The 13,290-nt window shown below is 49.3% G+C and overlaps 1 long non-coding RNA gene across 1 annotated transcript; it reads left to right on the top strand.

The window, feature by feature from the left end:
- The first annotated feature begins 7,778 nt into the window (after positions 1–7,778).
- Positions 7,779–13,188, top strand: LOC136790731 (uncharacterized). Its single transcript, XR_010831210.1, has 3 exons — positions 7,779–8,312; positions 8,495–8,956; positions 12,856–13,188. It is a non-coding gene; the product is annotated as an uncharacterized lncRNA (long non-coding RNA).
- The last annotated feature ends 102 nt before the right edge of the window (positions 13,189–13,290 follow it).

The raw sequence follows: 13,290 nt of genomic DNA, 5'->3' as shown, positions 1-13,290 counted from the left end.
CTCTGGCCTCCTTGGTGTGCGTCCCCTCCTTGGTCTCTGGGACACCAGCAATCTTTTTACCCTACGTTTGCACAGCACCCAGCTCGCTGGTGCCTGCTTGGGGCTTTTATGTGCTTCTCTGTCTGTCCAGCTAGTGAACAGGGCTAAGCCTCAGCAGGCCAAGCTGGCCTTGTCCATCCTTGCCCAGCTGGCTGATGCTGGCCAGGCAAATTGCCAAGGAAGGACTGACTCTCACAGCGAATTGGCTCACAAATTTCTTCTACATTCGATATCTCCTCCAGGATAACACAAAGCCAGGCAGGCCACAGGGTGCAGTGGAGAGAGGTGGAAATTTGCACCACTGCTCCTCTCACTGGGCACATAAAGAACTGGGGCCTCCAGGAGCATCTGTCCAGGGAGGTGTAACTCACACTATTCAGTGGACACGACAAACCATTTTGCTGCCCTTAGAATGAGCCCTGAATGCTCTCTCCAGACCCGCTTCTCCAAGCCCACCTTGTTACTATCACACAACCTGTTTGCACAGAAGTCATCATGGTACCATGGTTCAGTGTGGGTCAGGCTTTCTGGATGGCCAGCACAGCAGCGCGTAGCCCTCACATTAAACCCCACATCCCAGAGCTGGGTGCTGCGAATGGAAATGGGACCTCAAAAACCAACACCAAAGACCTCAGGGACTCCTGCTTTAAGCTCTGCAAACGTACTCTTCCATGTTCGTGGAAGAGACTGATTTAATAGTAAAAGTCCCCATGCTACAAGCTGATGGCTAAAACCAAAGTCTTCTCTGAGCAGCCAGGAAATCTTCTCTGGGATGAAGTAGAAAGGGTGGCATTGTGACCTACTTACTCCAGTTGCCTCTTCTCTCAGCTTAGCTCCCTGATGCCAGGCAAGGACGGTCGGCACAACCTTTCCCCCTATTCTGTAAATCCAGCTGCCCGTGGCTCGCACAGAGATAGAGCTGGGCTTATGCACAGCGGGTCGCACAGACCTGGCTGCTCACGGCCAGGTCTGGCAGCCGTCTTCTGGCCATGTGCCCCTCCTTGCACGAGGCAGGCAGCTCCCCACAGCCCACACTGAGCTTCAGAAGGGAGATGAAACCAGTGGGGGCAGCAATGCTGCTAGGCTGCATTTATGGTGTCATAAGTGACGTAAGGCACATGACGTGATGTGTTCACCACATGTGGTCCCTCACCTGCCGTGTCACCCGTGCGCTCACCACTGATGGGCGAAGATGTGGGCACACTTCCCTCCTTTTCCTCCTTAAGTAGACCCAGCCAACCAGCGTGGTCACTAATTTCATGAAACGAAGATAAAAGATGGGGCATACTGAATCCACCTGCACTGCTTCCAGCAGGCTAGTGTCTGCCATGCTCTTCCAGCCACAGCAGACACCGCTGTCTTGGTAAGTTTTCTGTGGCCAGTATGGGCAACTGCTCTGCAGAAAGTGCTGTGCTTGCCCAACTGATGTGTACCCACCACTCCTCCAATATATGCATTCGTAATCCCACCAGACACATCCTCGGTATTCATAGCTCTTACCACCCAAAGCAAAAGAGGACTTAAGCAACAAACTGCAGAACTGCAACAAGATTTATGGCTTTTGCTCTTGGTGGAATTTATCTTATTTTCCTTGTATTGTTAATTGTCCATGGGTGCAGGGAGGGGAGGACAGAGCAAAAGGGAAGCCCAGGGAAGCAGTGCAGACATACTAATATACCAGTAACGCCTTTAATTGACATCAGGACTCTCTTTGAACTGTCAGCACTATGTCAGCATCACTTGCCAAAGATACTCCCCTGTGTTCCAGGAACACGTGGCCCGCAAACAGGAGGGGAGCATGTTGAGTGACTGCCTGCATGGGGTTGGTACAGTCAGCTCCCCAAACCAGTGCCAACAATGGCAATTTCCCATCTAAATGAGGTCAACCATTTTCACCTGTGAGCTTGGCAGTGATGTAATAGCACAGTTGTCCAGGGCTTGGTGGATAAACTCTCCAGCCTCCCTTGGTTAGCAGCCCACATGGCTGCAGCCCATGTATAAACACTTTGCTGTTGGCCCAGGTGTTGCACACACAGCCGTCTGCAGGAACCAGGTTTGCAAAAGTCTCTGTTTCTAGTTGGTTTGGAAAAAAACTGAGGGGTGAATTAAGAGATTCTGTGGTGCTGGCCTTCTTCCTTATCTCCTAACTGCTAAGTCAAAGTATCAGTAGGAAGTTAAACTCCACACCTCCACAGGAAGATGCAGGCTGGATGAGCTCTAGGCATTCTGAAGTGAAAGGCACTGAACAAAACTCTATCATCAGCCTTCTGTTCATTTTACTTGCAAGGCTATGGCAGAGATGCAGGCCAATATTTAAGGTTCTGTTTTAAAATTAAATATAGACTAATCAAGGGAAAAGCTTGGAACCTTCCATTTTAGCATGAGTTTGTTAGCTGTTTTGAAAGACAGTTTTCACTTACATGAAAACATGCGTTTGTGTAGGTGCAGAAGCAAATTTATGTTAAAGGAAGGCAGCTTCTGAGTGTTCAAAAATAAGAGCATTTCAGAATTAAAGTTGAATGGACACCCTAATTCCCAGGCTTCGTACAGGTGTGTAAAGCTGTATAGGTTAGTATGATAAGATTTGAACTATATGACTCCCTGTTAAGTTTACCTGTGGAAAAATAGAGGTTCTTTTAATGTGCACAGTGGTCTCCTAGTCATTCAGTCCATACTGTATTTCCCTTTCCCAGATCACTTTTGTCTCCAAAGATTTGTATTTTATTTTATTTTATTTTATTTTATTTTATTTTATTTTATTTTATTTTATTTTATTTTATTTTATTTTTTTATCAAGGTTTTCATTATTTTGCCTTTATGTGTTCCTCTGATGTCTGTTGCTTTCTTTTAAACTGGTACCCAGAGAAGTGCCATATATTAGGCCAGCGGGTTGGGAAAAGGCCATCAAATGACTGCAGCGATGCTCAGGTGCAAGTCACCATGGACTTGTAAAGTGGTATGATGTTATCTCAACTGTGTCAACTCTGTATCAGTGACATGGTTTCTGTTGTGCAGCACAATTTCACCACAAAATTATCATCAGCTGCCAACAGACATGCCTCAGTCCCTCCGAAACGGTGCATGCAGTGTGGTTGACTCTTCCTCCAGTGCAAAGGCAATGCCTCAAAGCCACACTGCAAGGCAGCCTTTTCCACGGTTTCTGCTGGTTTCCTGGCTGGGTGGGAAGCTTCGCTGGCTGGGCCTGCAGATAAGCTCCTGTGCATGGCTGGAAGAACTGTATCAGCATTAGTTAGAAATAACATCGGAGTGGGTTAGAAATGGCGTTTTGGTTAGCTCAGAATGCTTCAGCTGGTTGAGGAGAGGAAAAGGAGGCACAGAGGTGTCCAAGGGAAAGCTGTATCTCTTAACTTGCTACTTTTATGGCTTTGTTTTTCCTGTTTCTGTATTAACGGCCAGAAATGCCGAGGGGGCAAAGGCTGCAGCCTCGGGAGCTCGCCGGTGGCAGTGAAGGAGACACGGGGACACACACACACACACACACACACACAGACAGACAGACAGACAGACACACAGACACACAGACACACAGACACACACAGACACAGACACAGACACACACACAGACACAGACACAGACACAGACACAGACACAGACACACACAGACACACACACACACACACACACACACACACAGACACACACAGACACACACACAGACACAGACACAGACACACACACAGACACAGACACAGACACAGACACAGACACAGACACACACAGACACACACACACACACACACAGACACACACAGACACACACACAGACACACACACAGACACACACACAGACACACACACACACACACGCAGGCACATCGCACCTTCCTGCAACGTGTCGGCAATCGGCCTTTTGAAAGACACAAACCAAACCAAACCAAACCAAAACCTCATCGGGCCCACGAGCCCGGCCGCCATTACCGGGCTCGGAGCTCCCCCTTCCGGCCCGCCGGGGCCCGGCCTCGGGGCTGCCTCAGCCCGGCTCAGGGGGGCCCGGCGGCGGGCAGCCCTCCCTCGCCGCCCCGCTGCCGGCTGCCGGCGGCCCCGGCCCCTCAGGAGGCCTCGGGGGAGGAGGGCAGGGAGGAGAGTGCGTCCCACCCCGGCTCGTTCAGGAGCCAGCTGGGCTCCGCGGAGTGCCTGTACGGCCAATGAGGCGTTTTAGTGTCAGCACTGTAACGGCCAGGGCTGCAGTCAAGCCAAGGTCCTTCATGCTGTAATTTCTCCGCTGTAATGGTTTCCCCGCTGTGTCTTTCCCCTGCACGCATCCGTTCTTCACGCAGCTTTCTCTGTTGGCCCCTCCAAAGGGTGCAGAGTTGTCTTCTCCCTCACTGATGTGTCCCAATGCAAACCCGACACTCCCGCTTTGACCCGCTGCGTTCCTGCTCCCCTCGCTGTTTGTGATCTTGGCAGATCTTGTGGGACCAGCCCTCACAGTGGTCCCTACCCCAGTAGAGGGGGCCTCCCTGAATGTTTTGGGAGCCCACAGCTCCTTCACCCCTCACTGCAGAGACAGAATATCCCAAGAGGGACTTCAGTGACTGGCCCTGCTGCTTCAAAGGTCCAGTTGAGCAAAGGAGGCAATAAAATGCCTCCTGCATCAGTGGAAGGAGGCAAATGAGATGAACAAATAAATGTGAGCCCCAGTAACATAAGAATATTTGATATCCATGATGTGTGGAGCTTCCCAGAAAAATACTCTGTTTTATGCAGAAACAGCTAAATACAGTGGGGTTTGCAGCAAACCATTGCAAGTCTCCAGCTTCACTTCTGACAAGGTTGCCTACTGGTCCCATATGTGCCAAGTGCTGTGTGCCAGCTTTTCTCCTGAGCCCCTAAATGTCAGCAGCCTCCACCAGGACCACGTGGGCATCTCACAGAATCACTGAATGGTTTGGGTTGGCAGGGAACTGTGAAGAACAGCTAGTCCAAGCCCCCTGCCATGGGCAGGGACATGTCTCACTAGATCCGGTTGCCCAAAGCATCTCCTACATGACCAATTTTCTGTGATTGCTGGAGTGGGCACTGACAACTCTTAAGCAGCCTTCTGTTGTTCTTGAGAAATTAATAATACATTAAAACATTACTCAGCACTTGTATATATAGCTTGATGAATATTAATTAAGCCTCAAAATCAGCTGGAGATACCAGCATTGCTTCCTTGCCAGGCAGAAAAACAGAGGATGAGATGATAGAGGTCATTCACAAAGGCTGCAGCCTTTCTTCAGTACGTGCGAACAGGAGCCAGTGTGCTGTTCACCCAACAGGACTAAAATGACAGGTGTATACAAAAAAGTATTTAAAAATTGTAAATTGTATAAATTGTATATACCTTTTTGTGCTCTTCTGCTCAGGTTAATTGTGCCCCTGTAAGCCTTGGCCATACAAATTGACTCAGGAGAGGCCTACTTGTGAGCTTAAAATCAAGGTTTTAAAGCAGCCTCCCTATAGCAGCTGTGAAGGACAAAACAGAACAAACAACAACAAAAAATTAATATCTTTCAAGGTGGAGTTCAAGCAGTTTATGAGCTGGATTATACAAGCTGCTTGCCTGTGCCCCTGTCGGGGCTGGACTGGATGACCTGGCATGCCCCTTCCTGCCCTGATCTCAAATGTTTTTTTTTACAAGGACATTTCTGACAAAGACAAAGAACTTTTTTTTTCCCTTTTAAAAACAGTAAAATCGAGAGAGCCCTGAGCTTTCTCTTTGCATTTCATACAAGAACAAATGGGAAGAATAAATGCAAGTCCTACCAACAAGAAGATATATAATACCCGTGATGTGGGGATCTTCACAGCAAAATAAAGACTGTTTTATACAGAAATAGCTGAATACAGCCTGTAAATGCCCAGCAATTAATCACAGGTTTGAAGAAATACAACACAGTCATGAAGGCTGAATTTTAAATGCTCTCTTTTCCTGTTTGGACAGTGACAAATTAAGGCCCATAGAAAAGCAGGTGTGGCTCTGGAAGAAGCCCTCTGAGGGCAATTAAAAATGGGAAAGCAGCTGGTAAGTGTGCAGATGTGACAGATAGAGCAGCTTAAAATATTAATACGAAGGAGGAGAATGGAGGAATTAATGGTGTAGGAGCTGAGGCAAATGAAACAGCACCTGATTTCCAAAGGGGGTTGTGCTACCTCGGATAAAGTGCCTTATTGTGAGGGATGGGGCAAGTGCTGGCCCAGGAAAGCCATGACAGCTACATGCCCTTGACAGCTGCCCTGTGCCTTTTGATGGGCTCAAAGCAAAGCCCCCGGTGAAGGACACCACAGCCTGCAGGAGGTGCTGCCCCATATGCCCCACGGCTCCCCCACAGCGTCTTCAGTCACATCTGAAGCTGACGGTGCAGACACCTCCAAAAACATCCACGGAGCCCAGTAACGGGGAGAGCTGGATTTTCCAGAATCAGCTCTGATGGGAGCTTGGTCAAATCCAACAGATGACATCCAGGCAGATTTCACAGACAGCTCCTCGTGGTTTCCAGTTTGTCCACAGTCTCCACTGTTTGCTGTTCTGAGCCATTCAAGAAAATGGTTATTTTTCCCCATTTCAAACACATACAACAATTCAGATAAAAGTCAAATCATGAAGGAGTTGTAATTTGCCATTAGGATTACCACGTAGGAAGCCTCAACAGGTTTATAAATAGTGCCATGAAAACAAAATATGAATCAGTGCAAGCCTGAGCTCATCGTCCCATTTGGAAGAACATCATACAGTGATTTTCACTGCACTTTGTACCGTTTCTCTCACATTTATCCCTTCGCTGCCACTCTCCACACATATAGCAGGTAGGAGGTGTCATTGAAACAGCATTTTGTAGGAATTAGCTTCTAGCAAAGTGCAGGCTGGGGGACTGGTCCCATTTTCCTCATCAAAGTCTATTCTTCTGAAGTAATTTGTTGATAAAAAAATCTCTTTCCCGCTGTGAATTATATGGACTTTTTCCTCAAAAAAAAAAATAAAAATGTCTACACAGATTGCTATAGATGACTTGTTTTTTTTTTTTTTTTCCTCCTCTTGTCCACTGGAGATGAGTGCTCCTACTAACATTAAGCTTTGGCACATAATAATCCTTCCAGGAAGCTGAGCAAAAACAACATTTCACTTGAAGCTGCTGGCAGCATGGGACATTGGATAAGGTCTTTACCCATTTCAACCTCTTGGTACGAGGAAGAAAATTCTCCAGGGCAGAGACCCTGTTTTGCCTCACAACTTTCACATAGAGGAACTCTCTGGAGTTGCCTCCCAGCCCAGGAGCCCTCCCTCTACCACAGGAGCTCAGCCTCAGGCAGCGAGAAGGGCCCCAGTGTGCCAGTAACACTCCTGGACCCCAAAAAGTGGTTGTTGCCGAAAGTCCTGTGAGGGAGGGAGGAAGGAGGCAACCACAGAGAGCCGGGAGCACAACCCAAGGCTGTAGTGAAGCACAGGAGCTGCAGCTGGAAGGAAGAGGCGTTTTCAGACAGGGCTTTTCTTCTGTTTTAAGGGCTGGAAACGGGCTGCTTTGGAGCTGGCAGCAGACAGCCAAGGAGATGATATAAGATACATCTTATATAACAACCTGAAGCTGCTCTGCGTCCTCCCTCCGGTTCCGCGTGACAACCACAGGCTTTCCCAGCACCAGAGACGTCTCTGGGTGACATTTGGGAGATTTCGTGTGCCGGTGCAGTAAAACAGGGTCAGCCTCACGACGTCCCTGCTCCAAGAAGGGGCGCGGAGACAGCAATTGCTCTCTGCTTATCCACCTCCCTCCTGCAGGCTGCTGCGTCTGGAGACTGCTGCCACGTGCAAACATCTGGGATGCATCATGTACCTTCTCCTGCTGGAGAGAGAAGATGATTTTTTTGGACACAAAGTGAGCTCAGAGGCGCTCTGCAGCTTCTAAAAGGGAACAAACAGCAAGTTACCGCACGTACGACAGGAACTGGAAGACAGGAGAAGGTTTTATTGCGAGCCCAATGTGAGGGCCTTGGGGGGCATTCAAAACCTTCATGACTAGAAACATCCCATGCACATGGGGAGGGAGAAGGCCGATGATGGGCTGAGACAGGCAATCCCAGTGTGCGTTTGCTTTGGGAGGCTGCCTTGCAGAGGGGAGTACTGCCAGGACTGCAAGTACCTCGCCGGCTTGGCAGGCTGTGGCTGGTTCCTAGCTGTGGGGCGAAGTGCAGCGACTTGTTCTCCAGGCCAGGAGTCACCCAGGAGCAAAGACAGGAGCAGTGCTGGTGGCAGCACTGCTAGCACTCCTGCCGGGTAGGTCCCTCTCCACCTCTTCCCTTAGGGTTTCTCCCAGGACCCCACTCAGCCTGCAGATGAATGGGGCGCCTCACCGGGGAGCCAGCCCTGGCTGGGCACCATTCAGGGCCACCACATCCTTACGGCAAAACCACAGAAACTTTCTGGAAAATGCCTGTTTTGATTGCTCGTTATTCTAGGCCTGCATAAATCATGAAGAGAGGTGCACATAACTCCCCTCCTCAGCTGGCTTTTGGCAGAAACCTGAGGGAGCCCAGGATCCTTCAACCTCCATCTAAGGCAAAGATTTTTAATTCTGTCCTTAGCTGATGTCTTTCTTCTCCCACTCCTGCTCCCAACACATCAGAAAAACCTCCACTGCTACTAAAGTACACCCTCTCATTCCTTTCCTCACTTTGAGTTTTCCTCTTTGTCTTGGTGAAATCTCTGAGGCTTTAAGCCCTCTCCTCTGACTCCATTCTCCTTCTGAGGAAATGCATCCGCGCTCTTCATCCTCTCGGACTGCAGAGACCGCCGTCTGGAAGGCACCTGGGCAGAAGCTGGTCCGTCCGTGGAGGCACCTGCCAGGGCTGCACCACTCTCTGCTTAATCCACGGCACGAGGAGAAACTGGTAGAAGTCATGCGAATTCACACCCTACATGTAAGTACCGCCCAAAGACCAGTTCCTTCTTTTTTTACAAAATAAATGAACAAATCCAGAAGTGTTCCTTTTTAGCCTGATGGCCAGTGGCAACAGGGCAGGCTCCTCCTCATCAACATCCCACATGCTTCATTTTTAGAAAGGCAAACATATACTAAAATGCACTCAAGTATATACTTATGCATAGGATTTATTGTCATTTCTAACATATTTCAAATTCTTTAACATAATCTTTTCCTTCCAAATTAGAATTCTTTCTCAAGGAGACATCAGAGAGGTAATGTAGCTTTTACATGTGCAGTGATAAAATCAATCTAAAAATATGCGGTGATTTTAAGAGAGAAAAAAAAAACATATATTAAAATAAAATTGCACTCTAACATATGCTGTGTTCCGCTTTGATATACATTGGGCATTTGACTTGTTAATCAGTGCTCGCTATATAACAACATTTCCTTAAAAGTTCTAAAAATCAGCAATGTGCTCGACATATTTCCAGTCAATAGTCTTTTATTAGCTTTTGGTTCAATGGAAGTCCACTCATCTACAGGCAAACGCTTTAAACACGGCGAAAGAGCTTTTTGAAACTATTTGTCATCCTGTAAGGCTTTAGTTTGCTGCTTTTTTTTTCTCATTTCTACCATCAAAAGTAAGAGGGGTTTTCATTTTATTTTAGAACATTTCTCTGTGCAACCTGTGATTTGGTGAAAGCGTTATTTGCTGTACAGCATCAAAGCGTGAGAAATACAGTCACTCCATACTGGATTATAGCTGATAATAAAACCATAACAGGAGAGTGGTCTACCTTTAAGGAGGAACAATAAATATAGCGGCTACCTTAGGTTGTGAGGGCTCCTGAGGTTCTTCATTATGAGTGAATAATAAATCTCCAGGGTCCGCTGGAGACTACTTAAAAATAAAACTCCGCAGTCGGACGAAAAATGACTTTCCTCAGAAGTCTGTGAGAGAGAGGAGACGGAAAGCTAATGCTGCGTGTGTGGGGGAAGCCCCCCAGGGCTGAGCAAGGAGGAAGGCAAAGGAGAGGGGTGAAAACAAAACGTGCCTGGTTCGTTTTATAGGCTTGAGAGGGAACGTTGCCTGAAGTTAGGGCTGCGAACACTTGCTTTTACAAGGTTTTCGGGTGCTCCCTGTTTTTGAAAATTAAATTCTTTGAGTGAGTTTTTCCCACTTGCTGGCGGTGACCTGCAGTCCAAAGCTCCCAGCTTGCTGCCTGCAGGGCGGTTCAAGCAAGCTCTTGCCCAAGCAGCCGACTTTTCCTGGTGGCCCGTGGGGCTGCTGTCACAGGGACGTTCCCCTCAGGGCAGCAGGGCACAGCCGCCTGCTGTGTCACGTTTCCTACCAAGGAGGCATGGAATAACGCCCTGAAATATCCTACTGCATGGGACAGTCATCACCAGCCCGGGACGAGGCAGCTGGCTTCTCCCGGCCTCCTCTCCTCGGTCCCTTTGTTTAGCTGGGAATTTTTTGTAGCCTGTGCGTGGTGCATACGTACATAAAGGACTGGTCTGTGCAAGGTCGTCCCCGTCTGTGCAATGCCACCGTACATGCAGGTGAGGTTGAGGACTCAACCAAAAGCTTCCTCTTTCAGGCAAAATGTCTCAGTACTCCTTTAGCAGAAGAGGAATAATTACACTGCCCTGCCTAGGTTAAATATATATGTATATATGTATATATATAAACATAAATGTTGCTGTTTCACTGAGAGGCTCTGCCAGGGCCATGCCTTAGATCGGGGTTACAGCTGGCCCGGCTACATACAAGCATCTGAAAATCATCATCAACTCGTGTCCAGTGGAAGCCTGCTGAGTCGTGGCAGCTGGCTGCTAAATAGGACTTTTCTGGCAAGAAAAGTTTGGGACTGAGCCAGAGGCACGCACTGAACTGGACACAGCAGAGGTTCTCCCCTCGTGGCCTCCCCGTGCTGGGGCCGGCCGGCTGGGGCCTGCCACAGAGAGGAGGAGGAGGAGGAGGAACTGGGCAATGCGCTGCAAGGAGAAGCCGTGCAGCGGGAGCAGGCGTCTCACCGCAGAGGCAGGGGCAGGAGCTGCGTCTTGCAGGCAGCGTTCAGCTGCTGAAGCAAGGAAGGCAAACGCCCTCCCCGGCTGTCCCCGTCCCGGTCACTGCCCACAGCAGTGAGGCACAGCCAGCTCTGAAGCTGCACTTCTGTGTCTTCAAGTCTGCAATCCTGATGGCAACCCCTGGCAGTCTCTGCCCAGTGGTACACGTGTTCTGCTTGGTGCACATGGGGGAAGGACCACAGCTATGCAGCAGTAGCAGATCCTAGTTGTGTAAGACATGGCTTGCACTGAAATCCTTGCAATGCACAAGCTGCCCTGCAGAATTAGCTGCTTAGATTCGTATTTCCCCAAAACCCAGCTAAAAGGACCCAGAAAGATGTTCAAGGATGGGGCTATGCTATGTGCTGTGCTCAGTCTAGGGGGACCAGAGGCCCCAGTCCCTGCCTACGGGCTGCTCTGAGTGGTCCCCCCAGAAGGCTTGGTTTCTCTGCTCGGTCTCTGTGCTCCTGGTGCTGCCTGATTTCATCCCAGAGGGACCCAGCCCACGCGTGCCGGGCCTGCCCCGCCAGGTGGGCTGCAGCACGGCGAGCGCGGGCACCGGGAGCACAGTCCTGCTGGGAGCCACAACCCAAATGCCGGCGCTCCCTTCTGCTTCTGTAGGAGCAGAGCCTACGGGACCGGGGCAGAGCCTGAACGCGCTGCAAGAGGGCTCCCCGGGCCACCTTCACAGCTCCCTGCCCCACTGCCCCTCTGTCATCAGGCAGCCAGGGGAGTTTTACCAAGAACTCAAAGCAAAAGGCTCCGGGTTTCGGTAAGGAAGACAGGGAGGAACCAAGCAAGGTACATCACCGCGTTAGTGTGCGCACAGGCGTGTACACGCCGGCTGATTTATTGACTCTGCTCACTTATTTCCGAATAGCTGGCAGCACAGGGTTAGGTTTTCTGTGCTTATCAGGACGAGAGATGAGAAAAAAAGATAAAAAAATGTACTTGGGATTTCCTGTTCCCAATCCTCATTTATCACTACTGTGACAGCGGGGCTAAAAATACATGGTTAAAGAAGAGGAGCTGAAGGCGCGGACGGAAGCTGCTCACAAACGCAAGCTCAGCCATCAACACGAAGCCACTGGTGGCTATGCAAGTCCCAGCATCTTCGAATCTGCTGCAAACCCCTTCACCCTTCACCCACCAGTGGCGGTGAGCAGGCGTGTGATTTTTTGTAGTTTTTGTAATCGTTTTCCGAAGCATTTAGCTGGGACCTCTCCTGGCACCCTAAGGAAGACAAATGTGACCTGCTGGTTTAGCATCGGTGCGGGTTTGGGGTCTTCGAGCCCTCAAAACATGGAGATGTTGGGCAGGAAAGCACATGGTTAAAGAAGGAGCAGCAGTCCAAAGGAGGAAGAAAACAGAAGGGATGAAAAGTGGGGGCAAGTTTCGATGCCTTTTTGGAAAATCACCAAGCTGGAACAGCACAGTTTGAAGGGAAGTGCTGACAGGAGCTCCTGTCCTGAGCACCTTTTCTTCTCCGGGGTCATTCAAATGAGTGGGGAGAGTGTAAAAGAGAAAGGAATGGAAAAGTGAGGAAAAGACCCTATAGGATTAGGATGACATTTTAAGCAGGGAAAGTGAGAAAAGGAGCAGAGGACATTTCCTGTCAAGCAATGCATGGGGAAAACAAAACAACCTGAAGGGGGAAAATGCCAAGAAGGAGCAGAAGAGATGGGGATGCTGACAGAGAAGGACACCACAGAAAACACACTGGTAAAAAGTTTAAAGGGCAAGGTGTGTATCAAGACAAGATACTCCAGTATTGTGGCAAGGCCCTGGAGCCTTAACCTCTTTGAAACCTTCTTCCAACAGGCAGCACAGAGGCAGGAAAGCAGCACCCGCAAGTTACATTGTCCACAATCAGCTACTGGCAGAGTATGGGGAAAAAAATCTGGATAAATATTTCAAGAACTGGGAAAAACCTCCTCGCTGCAGCCCTTTCTCTTTGGTGTGTGCCCAGGTCCTTCTCTGGCCCATGAGGATGGAGAAGGGAGGAAAAGAGGGAGCTGAAGTCTGTTGCCTGGGCATCAGGATGCGCCCAGCGACTTTTCATTTCCCTGTGCTCAGGTGCATCTCAGCTTGGAGCTCGTGCCTTTGGTGGGGATTGCATTTCCCCAGGACACATCACCCTGCACGTCCACAGCAAACTGTTTTTTTGTTTTGTTTTGTTTTGGTTTTTTTCTCCCTAGTGCTGTCTTTCTGGAATGGCTCACAGCCCTTCGGGGAAGCACACATGAGCACAGCAAG

Source organism: Anser cygnoides, chromosome 4 (assembly GCF_040182565.1).
Source record: "Anser cygnoides isolate HZ-2024a breed goose chromosome 4, Taihu_goose_T2T_genome, whole genome shotgun sequence".
Lineage (NCBI taxonomy): Eukaryota > Metazoa > Chordata > Aves > Anseriformes > Anatidae > Anser > Anser cygnoides.
Note: the sequence above shows the minus strand (reverse complement) of the source record. Positions and strands in the feature narration are given on the sequence as shown.